Here is a 13,413-nt window from a genome sequence, read left to right on the forward strand (position 1 = left end):
GTTTCCTGTTTCTAAAAACATAAAACACATGAAAATACAGTGAACCTCACAGCTGACTCTTCACCAACTTGTGCCACCGGGGCTTGCTGTCAGAAGTAGAAACAAGGGAGCATATTCTTGCAAAATGGACACACGAAAAATAACAAGCTGTTTCCTTACTCCCTCCAACATCTTGCACTTACATTCACGCATTAAAGCATGATTTTGTTTCCTCTCTTTTGCTTTCTTCCTGTCTGTGTGTTTGAGGTAGAAAAAATTATAAGAGATGACGATGGGTATCCTGTCCTTCCCACCAGTTGGAAGGCTATCCAGTGTTTTCATGGGAAGGGGAAGCTCACTCTGGACAGAATGAATTTCTTCATTGCATGGTATATGTGTAACGTATTGACCCTCCTGGATAAATTATCCAGTTTGACCAAATCACTATACTAAGAATAATTAGCAAAAAGTGCTCATAATGAAAAAGTGAAACAGCCAGCAGTGATGACAAACGTCAGCAATTTTAAGGATCTTATGCTGGCACTTGACTCTTTCTGTCCTGACTCCTTCCAAAATATTCAAGGTTTTAAATCAAAGGACAACATTCACAGCTAAAGATGGGTTTAAGCAAACAGCTCAATGCTGAAATCGCTGTCAGAGGGATGCATTTTCTCAGTTTCCTTTTGGCACTGACAGTGCCTTCACTATGAGAAAAATGAAGAAGAAAAAAAAAAAAAACCCACAAAAAAACAAACCCCAACCAAAACCCAAACAACCTGAATTCTTGTTAATAACACAACCCCTTTTAAAGTGTCGGTTCAACTTTTGCACTGCCCAGCATCATAAAAAGGAAGAGATTAGTTATAAAATATAGAAGTCCAGCTACTCCAAATTGAATTACTACTAAAGATGACAAAGGAAGAAAGAATGCACTCTATTCACTTGCATGGGCAATAACATGCAAAGCACTGAAGGTGTTTAGAATGTCATCCATTAACAGGGTATCACTGCATCCCACTTGAAGATCTGGTCATTGAAAGACTGTAGGTTGAAGTTTAACTTATGGTTCCAAAAGTTTCATCTTAAAGAATTGATATAAAACCTGAAAATCAGTGAAAAGTACACCGAGACATCGAAAAATTAAAAAAAAAAACAACACACAACAAAACAAAAAAAACCCCACAGGATTTTCAGATAGGATGCTTTCACATATTCTGAGATTAGATGAGGAATCCATCCAACCCTACCTCTTCTCTCTAAAGATATTTGAAGAAAGATAAAATTTATGGGTCATGTGTTAAGAATTGAAAGAGAACATCTTTTATGCTGTTGGACTCATATTGGCAAAATGTATGAGAATTAACACAGAAAACTAAAATAAACTGGGATGATGGAATCTCATTTTTGACTGCTTGAGGACACTGATGGATTTAGAAACTGAAGTAACTTATAGCTATGATTGCATTTTCTGTAAAATTGTACCTGATTTTCACAACCGGGCAAAGTAAAATTATAATATTAGACAATGATTCAAAAGGTGCGCTCCATAAAATATCTTTGGGTTTTTTTGTAAATTTATTACTGTTGCATAAATGTAAAATTGCCCAGTTCTTCATTTTACAGTTTCACATTTAAAACATGAAAATTGCTATAAAACAAATGGCCTTTCACATCAACTATAGACTAAATTAATTAGCTTTCCTATTCTCTATCCCAACCTGGAACAATGTTTGCCTATTCAGCATGGTAACTCAATTCAATTTCTAAATAATCTAATGGAGGTGGAAAAATACTTACAGAGCACTTTCAAACAACTTTTTTTTTTTCATTACTGTTATCACCATCTACACCTCTGCCACAGTCTCAGCAGAAAATGCAATGATTAAAGGGTCTTGAAAACAAACTTGCATGTGGTCTCTCCACATCAACATTTCTATCTTAATTGTCAGATTCAACGTGGTGACAAATAACACAAACATACACGTGATGACATTTAATATTTTTGTGAGAATATATAACTTTTGTATGTACCTCAATATATACACATATATAATATAAAGTCAGACATATATACATATGTACTCATATAACCATTTACATAGTAGCCACAGCTGTACCAATTAAGCCTCTGCCCATTAGCTTTGTGTCTTCTGACCTGGGCAAATGGTGTTCATTAACTGTATCAGAACTTTGTAGTGAAGTAGGCCCTCACATCTCGGCTAACCAACTGTATTATGTATAAGGAGAAACAGAGGGGAAAAGCTACATGGAAAATTCAAATAACATTTCATACTGATTGACTACTCAGTCAAAAATGTTTAGGGGAAAAAATGATTAATGGCCCAGTTTTGGACCAACTAAAAACACAATCTATGGAGTCATTACTGGTTGCTTCTATAACGCAAGATACAATATTTCACTTAGTCCAGTGTCGAGATGCAGTCACTCTGGAGGTGAAAAATAGCTGCTGATTAATAGCACACAAAAGACCATGTAAGAGTTTGTGGCAGGAACTAGAGAATACTGTTGCCTACGCATACACCAGGGGGTATTTAAGTGGGTGGACTGTAGCTACCAAAATTGGAATACAGCAAGGCATTAGCATTAGATGCTCCTGCTGGAGTAAAAAGTGCCATATGCAACCATGAGCATCCAGAAACCATTTATTTATTTTGTTTAAACCTGTAATTTCATTTGCTTACACATTTACTCAATATATTATTTTCTTAAGTACTTTTAAGTATCTCACTGCTTATTTTTTAAATAATGTATTCTATTAGAGATTAAATCTGTGCCTGTAGATCATAAACAAAATTATAATTTAATTATTTAAAATATAACGTGCAATTCCATTTGACAACAATCAATACTAGAAAAAGACATAAAAAAGGGTAGCAAAAGGGATGTGTTTTTCCAGCTTAGCAGGAAATTAAAGGAATGTCCCCCTCCTTGTACCAGTCAACTTCTTCAAGGACTTAAGAAGACAGGCAGGATGAAGGTGGAAGAGGAAACAGCAGTACTGCTTGCCTGAAATGTACACTGCAAATCTACTGGCTCATCTTATTGTAATGTAAAGTTTATAAACCTTCCCCTATGCTTCATATAGCACTGTGAGCAACATCCCACCGTATCAGAAAGTAACTGCTCTTTTGGGCCTTTCACTTTCAGAAAATGTCATCTAGCTAAAATTGCATTCCTGTCATCTTCCCATCTGTAGAGGGTAAGTAATGAATTTGGTCCTCCTCTACGCTCCCACCAAATATCCTCACTGGCAGACAATGTATGGGAGCACTGGGTACATCCACATTAGTGATTTAATGTGCAGAAGGGATTCTTTTTGGTGCAAATCTGTCTTGTGCCTATACTTGTCTTGCAGTAAACACTGAAGTGTGCTAGCAGACTAACTTCCACTATTCAAGGAATACACAACCCCATCATTAGCTTAAAAAGAACAACTTCTGCAATTAAATAGCTTTTTGCAGCATAGCATCATATTTTTGTAACTGAACCCACAAAGATGTACTAATATTTTTACCAATTAATATTCTGAGACTTTAAATTGGGAGTTTTCCATTTCTCTTCCTTCTGAAAATGAAATAAAATGGAAAGATGTTAAATTACTTGCACCCTCTCCAAAATAAAAATGCTTGCTTTGAAATCTAGTCACAAGCAGATTAACATCTTGTGATACAATCCCTTGTAGCAGGAGCAGCTGACAAGATGAGTAATAAACTGCATCCGATTATCTTTTCAGCTCTGTGGCAATCATTTTCCAACAGCTTCCTATTCCATAACCAACAACTCTGGAAAAAGGTCACCATTCTGTCATATTTCCCACCCATCAGTCTATGTGTTTAATAACTTAGAGAACACATAAACCTTTGGAAGTTAAGAGGTCTGGCTGCATCACTGTTATCTGGAGCAAAACGGTTTCAGGTGCCTACTGCATATATAGAAATCCTACATAAAACATCCATACATCATTTAAAGTCTCTCAGAAGGAAATTATTACACGTTACCATATAATAGAGTGCTATTTCCCCTTTTCATGCAATACGTTCTTTCTTCAACAAAAGAACCTTAACTGTAATTGATGGTATCTAAAACTCAGGACAGGCAAGATTCAGGTCAACATACACATGTTTTTCTCATTATAGAACACAACTGAATTAAATCTATGAATATTAATTGTAACTGTAGGACTATAATGGCAAAACAGGATTTTCCCCCAAAAGCAGATCCATTTAATTACACATTTTTGAAGGGATGGTACTATCTGTTCGCAGCTTTATTTTGAACTCACAGCAGAGAAAATCTGCACAGAAATCATACTTTGCACCACTACAAAAAGGTTGGGAGGTTAAGATCAACCACAGAACTATTTTTTCATGAAAATCTGCTGTGAAAATGGTCCTATACCTAAACTACACTTACATAAACAAATAATCTACCAACCCAAACCGGGAACTAAAAATATTGCCACTGCTGTTCCTGCACCCAGTGACCAGTTTATTCCCCAGAACTGACACAGCTGAGCAGCCACTTAGACGATTTAGTAACCCCTAAGCAACTCCTTGGGCAGTGCAAGACAGATTACGTCTGTCTTTCTCTTGTCCATTCGTTGCTGTCAGAAATGAACTGAACAACAGCCCACTAACATAAACTAGGGCAACCCTCTGCTGTTCTGACCTGCTGGAGAGCTGGCCAGAACCGGGGGAACAGAAAGATGCTTTTGAAACACATACGGACCACAAGCACTCAGCTACTTTTGAAAATGTTATTGCTAGAGAATCCACTTGCATCTGTGTAAACAGAAAAACACAACAATCAGATAACAGTCTGGCCCATTCACTGGAATTTTACCCTTTTTTATACTGTTCAAAAATTTGGTACTCATTCACACATACTAGTGACATAGGAATTACTTGCTCATGGAAATTACACACATAAATCATACAAAACATGTCCGGCAGGCTAGACCACAAATGACAACGAATTTTCTCTACAGTAGGGCTCACTTTACTGTGTACATGAACCGGACAAAGATCACTACTGTAAGCCATAATTCAACAAAGTTTACCCTTATTAGAATAATAGATGCAGGCAGTCTTTTTGACTTCCACGGTATACCTTATTTATGTGAAATTAAGAGTGTGATTAAGTGCTTTGCTGAATCAGGGCCATAATCAAAAATCAGCAAAAAATGTGTTCACCTTGTATGACTATTTAGTTTCAACTATTCCTATAAAGTTACTATTGTCAATACTCTGCACAGACAGTAATATTGTGCAAATTCCCCAAAATAGATGGGGGTTTAGATAAAACTATTCAGAATGCGTGATAATACTGCATACTGGACAGTGCTAGTTCATGCTGCTCTCTATTGTAAACTAATACAATTGAGTCTTTCCCCAATAATACAAGTATAATAAGTGTGAAAAGTTAATATTCTAATGGAAAAAGTTTAATACTTTTGTTAGTCTAGGACAGAAAAGGTCTACATTTAGTAGATGGCAAATTCAAAGCAGCTGACCAGCCTTTTAGGCAGAGATTTTAAACTGCAAGTCAACTGAGTCATAGAATGCTTGAGGTTGGAAGGGACAACTGGAGGTCATCTGGTCCACCTCCCTGCTTAAGCAAGGCCACCTAGACCAGGCTGCCCAGGACTCTGTCCAGGTGGCTTTTGTAGTCCTCCAAGGATGGAGACTCCACAACCTCCCTGGGCAGCCTGTGCCAGTGCTTGGTCACCCTCACAGTGAAAAAGTGTTTCCTGATGTTCAAAGGGAACCTCCTGTGTTTCAGTTTGTACCCGTTGCCTCTGGTCCCGTCACTGGGCACCACTGGAGTGAGCCTGGCTCTGTCCATTTTGCACCCTCCCTTCAGGTATTTATATACATTGATGAGATCCCCCTGAGCCTTCTCTTCTCCAGCCTGAACAGTCTCAGCTCTCAGCCTTTCCTCAGAGGAAAGATGCTCCAGTCCCTTCATCTTTGTGGCCCTCCCTTCCTTGGACTCTCTCCAGTGTGTCCACATGTCTCTTGTACTGGGAAGCTCAGAACTCAACACAGTATTCCATGCCTCACTGGTGGTGAATAAGGGGAAGGATAAACTCCTCAATCTGTGGGCAATACTTTGCCTAATGCAGCCAAGGACACTACTTGCCACCTTTGCTGCAAAAGCACATTGCTGGATTATGTTCAACTTGGTGGCCACCAGGACCCACAGGTCCTTTTCTGCCAAGCTGGTTTCCAGCTGTGTGGCCCTCAGCATGTGCTGGTGCCTGGAGTTGTTCCTCCCCAGGTGAAGGGCTTTGCACTTCTCCTTGCTGAACTTCATGAGGTTCCTGTCAGCCCATTTCTCCAGCCTATTGAGGTCCCTCTGGATGGCAGCACGACCCTCTGGAGCATCAGGCGCTCCTCCCAGTTTTGTGTCATCAGCAAACTTGCTGAGGGCACACTCTGCCTCATCATGTAGATCGTTAATGAAGGTGTTAAATGAGATTGGATCCCTGGGGTACACCACTGGTTACTGCGTCCCAGCTAGACTTTGCGCCACTGATCACCACCATCTGGGCCTGGACATTCAGCTGAGCCATTCATGAGCAGCCCTATATTCACAAAAAGCTGAGTTTCAGAACTTCAAAAAGGGAGCTGTTACAGCACACAGTGCAACTGAGAGAAACTGCAGATTCAACCATCTTCTATGCAATGACTGGTGGTAAGGAAAGGATTCAGATCAGTACTTTTTTTTTTGTATGGAATGAATAGGGAAAAAAAAAACATTATCTTTGCATATTAAAAATTCTTTTTTTCAGTAGTCTTTATATCTTTAGTGCATTGTATTACAGCATGTATGCAGACTTGTTAATAGTGTGAAGCGACATTATCACTTAGCTGTATAGATTCGAAATTTAGATTAATGTTGCCTGTTTACAGGATTACAAGATCATCTTTGATGGAAGAAACTACAGGCTGACAGAATCCACATGCTAAAACCCTTCCCATTTTCTCACATGAAAGCGACTTGATTTCACAGCTCAAAAAGTATAACCCATTTTCGCTAGTAGCTACTAGTACGTTAATACACTACTGAACAACCAGTACCATAAGAGCAAAGATACTTGAAGATCTGTATTCGCTGTTACTCTACAATAATATTAATGCTGCAGCCTGGAAAACTGATTTAAAGTCTCCTCAAACTTAAAAAACAGATCAGCTTACCTCATTTTTAAAAAACATACCAAACTACTGATTAACTTTGCTATTACTGAAATGAAATCTCTTGAGCTCTGTTCTTAATGTAAGTATTTAGTATCTGACATTAAATCTAAATTCAAGGAATGAGCATGAAAGTACCCCCCTTATTCAGTATTAGACAAGAATGCAAGAAGATGCTGAAAAGACATATATTTATTTTTACAAATGTCTCTATTTCCTCCACACTGTAAATTTAGAACTTAATGAGTATAATTTCCCATCTGTGAATTATCATATTTGTGTGTGTCTAAAATAGCTATTCTAACATTCAAATAATAAATCTGACCCACTGATTCTAAACTGGCTCCCACTTCATGACAATCACTTCCAACTTATTTTTCCCTGTAGAAATTTTGATACTTTGAGTAGAATGTGAAAAACATCTTTATTGTGAGGCCTCTTTGAAATGTAAAACAATATAGTGAATATTACCATGCAGCTAGTTGCTGCAGGCTCCTGAAATCAGGCTTTGCATACTAATACATACAGTGTTTTCTATCTTTAATCAAAGGCTCCACCATAAAGAAATACGGGACTTGAGAATGTTGCTCTAAAAACAGCAGACATTTAAAGGACAGCCTAAATATTTTTTCCTCCAATAAAGCAACAATGCAAATGATTTAACAATTTTGTACGGCAAGATCTTATGGGACAGAAATAAAGAAATCTATTTGCACTATTTCTATAGCAACATAATTGCCAAATGTTAGACTGTGAACAAAAAGCCATCATCCTCAGTAGTGCAATTAATCAGTAAAGAAACAGACAAATTCTGAATGTGTTTTCAATAAACCTTTTCTATCTTCCCAAAGTAGTCAAGATTAAATTTTTAAAAAGAACAGTGCATTTAAATTTCTAATGTTGTCTATATTATCCATTGCGGGTGAACAGATGTCAATAAATGACACCATGATTTTACAAATGACCTTGATTTTGTTGTTTTACTGCAGGGCATAGAATTTCATTACACTGAGTTGATCAGTTTATACCCAAGGTGTAATAGTTTCTAGACTTCCAGCAGTAGTGCAACATTTTAAAAAGGTCTCTTTATGCAGCTGGCAAAAGAAAAAAAAACTGTTTTTTTTTCAAAAATACAACCTTCTTAACTAGAAAATAAAGTTAAGAGTGTGCATTTTCCTGATGAGAATATTAGAATTCTTAAGTGATGTCTCAGAAAAACTAATTTGTAACGAACAAAAATACTTAGGTCTTAAACAGTGTCCTATATCTTCAAAACTACTTAAAACATTAATTAATCCTCCAATATTCCTGCAAGATAGGCATCAATTGCAAGTAAATGAACTTAGTGTTTCCAAAAGCCAGTAACTACCCAAGGGACCTGACAGCTTTCTTCTATCCAGAGAACTGATTTAGTATGTACAGCAGCAATTCGAAGTATGTTTTCACCTTGACTACTACATACCTCATCTAAGGATGAAAGGGTGGTTCGCTCCCATGTCCACCCAGCCTGTAGTTGTTCAGGTAAGACTGACAGAACACTGATAAAAGGCGGCACGTCTGGTAAATGCATTTCTTTTCGAATAGCAAGCTGACTGAAAAGCAACTGACTTAATAATTTTCCATCTCCACCAAACTGCAATTTGCACAAACCCCACCAAAGCAGAAGTGAAAAAGAACAAAGGTCATTCTAGCCTACGAACCCATGCAATCTCCACACCATCCTTTTTATTTATGGCTGCACATTTTGTCAGAGAAACAGAATTAAAGTTCTAGAGAAAATGCAGTGTCATTAGAAAACTATTGCACAGTCTCTGACTCTCCCATTTGAATTAGCACCAAATTACTTTTAGCATAGCTGTCTGGACACACTGATCCTTCCAAAACTAGAATTAGGACCTTTAACTGGTAACACCTTTATGGTATTTTTAAGAGAGGCCTCAAAAATCTTGCAACTGAATTCAGCGGGACAATCTGTAGATCTGAAATAAAGAGCATCTTTGGCATTTTGGGAATCAAAAACCTGCTAATTCACCTGTGCTTAGATCTCCTCAAAGCACCTTGTTATTGCTTAAATAATAAACAGAAGGCACAGTAGAAACAATATGCAAGTAATCCAATTCTGCTTCTACAAAAAATACTGGAAAATAAATCACATACTTGTAATAATAGGTGAAAACCAGATTATTTCCTGAACTCACATAAAGCAGTAATTAGATTATTTTTTCCACTTGGGATTATTTTTTAATTGGGTCAACCAAATGCGAATATGTGATGTTAGACGTGAATAATATCAAAGCAGCGACATTTTTTAACAAGTTTGAACGGGGAGGAGAAATAAAAAGGTGAAATGTAAGTACACTTTGGGCAATAAACATTTATATTTTCCATTTATTTTCTTTATCTTATGTAATGACGAGTACATTTCCTTCTGTATCGTTAACACCTCATACTGCCAGCGTTGACAACTCAGGAAAATAGCCTGCTTACTCACCAAACGTTCATCAGGAGAGGCAATGATAAGAGCCCTCTACGAAGTACATAATAACACTCCCTACAACTCTCAGCTCACTTTTTTACCCAGAGGCTTACGTAAATGCCGGGGTTTGCAGTGTGCCGTAGCTGCTAACAAGCAGGACACCAGCAGATCAAAGGCGATCAAGGGCAGATCTCTCACATGGAGTGCTCTCTCACATGGAGCACCCTTCTGCCCAGCGGAGAGACCCCAGCTCACCCTTTCTGTTGACCACCCCAAAACCCCCCTAGAAAATTATTTGCTGCTTTTAAGGCTGCTTCTTGCTTTGCAGAACTGTTTGCTGATGCCTATGTAGGAGTGAAGGACCCAAAATAGATGAGGATCAGAGATCATTTTCAACTCTTTTACAAGGGGCTTAGAGGTATTCTTATCTCTAATTAGGAAGCTGGCTGTCACAGAAAGATATGTTCTGGTGCAACTTACACTGAAGTCAATTGTAGTTTAGGTATTACAACAGCTGAGGCAGGATTAGTCACTACACATTGAAAGAGAGAAGCAATAAAGCAGAATAAACTGGAATAACCTATTAGCTCTCTGAAGGTGAATCAAGCAATTGAAAAAAGTGATCTAAAGAACCAGTCATGAGGTAAACAAAAATATCGATTTTACATTATTTAAATTTCATTTGTAATTTTAATTTTTACCCTCAACATTATGAAAACAGTAACCCTACCTTTTAAAAAAGGTATAAAATTAAATCTCCATTCTTTTCCCCCAAAAATGGAAATCTGCATTCTGAATTATTTTAGCCAATTAAAATCTAGTCAATAAAGGCCTTTTTTCCTAGATAAAACCACAAAAATGTCCACTCAGTTTTAAAAGAAATGTATTTCTCCTTTAAATATTTCATATCTCTGTTTGGGAAATTAAATCTGTTAATTCAATATTTACAGATTAATAATGACTCTATAGTTCATTACTAGTATGAAATGTAACATTTTTTACAATGTACTATGAGTGCATGATTACTTTTCAAAATTGCACTCATTTCATAGTGGCAAAGGAAAAATACCAAAATCTAGAACTGCAAAGGGAAGGAGTGGAAAAAAGTAGTGTAAATTTAACCACCAGATTCTCCCATGATACTTACGTAAGCCCAGATATGTCACCTAACTCTTGGCCACATCTAATGGTGGAAAAATTTGGAAGTGAATTCTGTAACAGAAACCATAGTGTAGAAAAGATGCAGGTGTTGTCATTGCCCTGTTGCTGAACTCCAGTATTTTACAAGTTCTGTGCCTCAGTTTCTCCATCTGTCAGATTTTTATTTTGTTTCTTTTTTTTTAACAGAGTGGCTTTGTGAATCATTTAATTAATTAGTTACTGTTTTTAAAACTACATTTTTGGATACAACATGACACAACACTACTAAATATTATTATGGTAACAGGTCATTAAAAGGCCGGAAAGCACATGTTTGAGATCATAATACAAAATGAGAAAAAATGCAGGCTGTGCTATCTGTGAAGAGAAAGACACAAAAAATCCCCAATGGAAAAAAAGCAAATGATAAAAAAAAAAAAAAAAGCAAGTAGCTTCCTTGCTATTAAAGGACTTGTGCTTTAAAAAGGCTGGGTCTCCTCCTCTCTTGTGCTTCCTAGGATGATACTTGCACTGCAGTAATCAAAACAAGGAAGCAGATGGACAGGCAAAGTGGTACTGCAGCTGCTGCAGAAGATGACTATAATAATAATGTTGACATCAGTAACAGTAATTAGTGCACAGACTGTAGAGGGGATGATTCGTTTTCCTATCTTCTGGCGTGGGCACGCTGCCCTAGCGAACGCGTATAATGTTAGTACCTTTAGTTTGTTTTGTTCATTTGCTCCGTTTATTAATGAAATTGAATACAATAAAGAAAATCCAACTTTTCTCCCTCTCCAGAACACTTGCTGAGGAAAGCATGTTGTTTCAGTTTAGATCAATACGAGATGGAATCTTCATTAGTAAATGGCAAAATACCGATTTCTTCCTTATATCTATTTTCAATGTACACAAAAATTCATATTCTCCCATACAGCCATCTGTACATACACTTTGAATTTCAGCAGCATCTAGTATTTGTCTGGTTTTGTCTAAACAACAGCTCTACTGTTTGGTATGACTTCACCCATCTGCAGGCTGGTGCAACACCTTTTTCAAAGAGCACTAGAACAAATGGTGTAACTGTGAGAAGGACCAAGAAAAACACTGTACTACACTGAACCATCTCAGGTAAGAAGAAAGTAAAGCATGAGTGCTACCAGTGGTACCGTGTCATGCTGAGAGAGTGCTGGTAGCATCAGACAAGGATGTACCATTACTCCTCAGCTGCCCCACTGAGAATGACACCTGCCCAGCTTGGTGTTATACCATGCCAAAGCACCCGTTGAAAAGCAAACCAATTGGAAGACTGATAACTGTGGAGAAACAAATAGATGGGTTTTATTTGAGAAGTACAGTTTGTCACTTAGATGCAATTCTGCAGTATGAAGTCAAAGGGAAGGAAGGGTAATCGGAGAGATCATGGAACATGCTTAGCATATGATAACCCAGAAGACTTTTATTTTATTTTCTAAGGAGTTTTTACTTGCTCCACATCTAGCTTCTATTGATATTCATTTTCCCTGTTCATTTACTCTCCAGGATGATAAAAGATTTCCTTTGCTCCCCTATATCATCATCCTCAACAACTGGATAAACTCCTATTCCCTTTTCAAGTGCTGTTCTACAAAAGGGAAGACTGAAAACAAGAAGCACAGGCTCAGGGTGGAAGTCACTCATGAACACTGAATACTCATGTACCTAAGCTCCCTTTACATTTAAAATCTTCCTGAGCCTCCCAGAGTTCGTCCTTCTGTCTCTAGGTTTCTGTGTTTCTCCTTAAACATGCTGATCTACTGAAGGGCTCCACCCAGGCAGCAACAGATATTTTTTGCTAGATCAATCTTTTTAATGAAAAAAAATATGCTAAAAGTTTATAAAATTCTTGAGGTGTTTGGTGGGTTTTTTTTTGTTGTTACAACACAGAAAGAGAAGCTTGAAGTGCCTCATAGAAAAGTGATCTTCTGTTCAACATCTTTTGGAGATGGGCTTAACAGACAGATGAACTTAAATGCTGTATTTAACCTTCATTATTTGCTTTCACTGTTGAGAAGACCACATTTGCATATGAAGAGTTTCCCCAACATATTTCAAAAATTAAATTCATGTAAATTAAAAATCCAGCCATATACTTGGAAAACGAGATGTCTGCATAAACACGTCTTTTGTTTTTGTTTCTTCTCATCTACTTTAGTAGATGAGATAGCTTCAGTAATTCTGTTCCTAACATTGAAGGGAGACCATTAATCAAATTATTCCAAATCTGAATAGAAAACAATGCAATTGAATGGAAAAGAACAGGTATTCAAAAGAACAGCCATGATTATTTTTCAAGGAAGAAAATGCCAAGAAGTAGAGAAACAGATGGCTGAAAGTGTTAGATGAAGACACATTCTCTTATGCAAACTAACAGACTTAATTAATTACTCAAATCACATGGTATTTTATGGAGTGACATTAATGATCAGTAATAAAAACTGACAGTGGTGCCTTATCAGCTCCCCTTAAACGAAAAAAGAAATAATTATAAAAGGAACATGTTTATACCCTACAGATGTAATCCACAGGCCATAAATATAGTTTCCAATGTTAGTTTGACTT

At 37.2% G+C, this 13,413-nt stretch overlaps 1 protein-coding gene across 1 annotated transcript in view; it reads right to left on the bottom strand.

Moving 5' to 3' along the window:
* COG5 (component of oligomeric golgi complex 5) overlaps positions 1-13,413 on the bottom strand; it is a 193,353-nt gene that overhangs the window by 50,372 nt on the left and 129,568 nt on the right. The gene's annotated exons all lie outside the window — the stretch shown is intronic.

Source organism: Charadrius vociferus, unplaced genomic scaffold (assembly GCF_000708025.1).
Source record: "Charadrius vociferus isolate BGI_N301 unplaced genomic scaffold, ASM70802v2 scaffold958, whole genome shotgun sequence".
NCBI lineage: Eukaryota > Metazoa > Chordata > Aves > Charadriiformes > Charadriidae > Charadrius > Charadrius vociferus.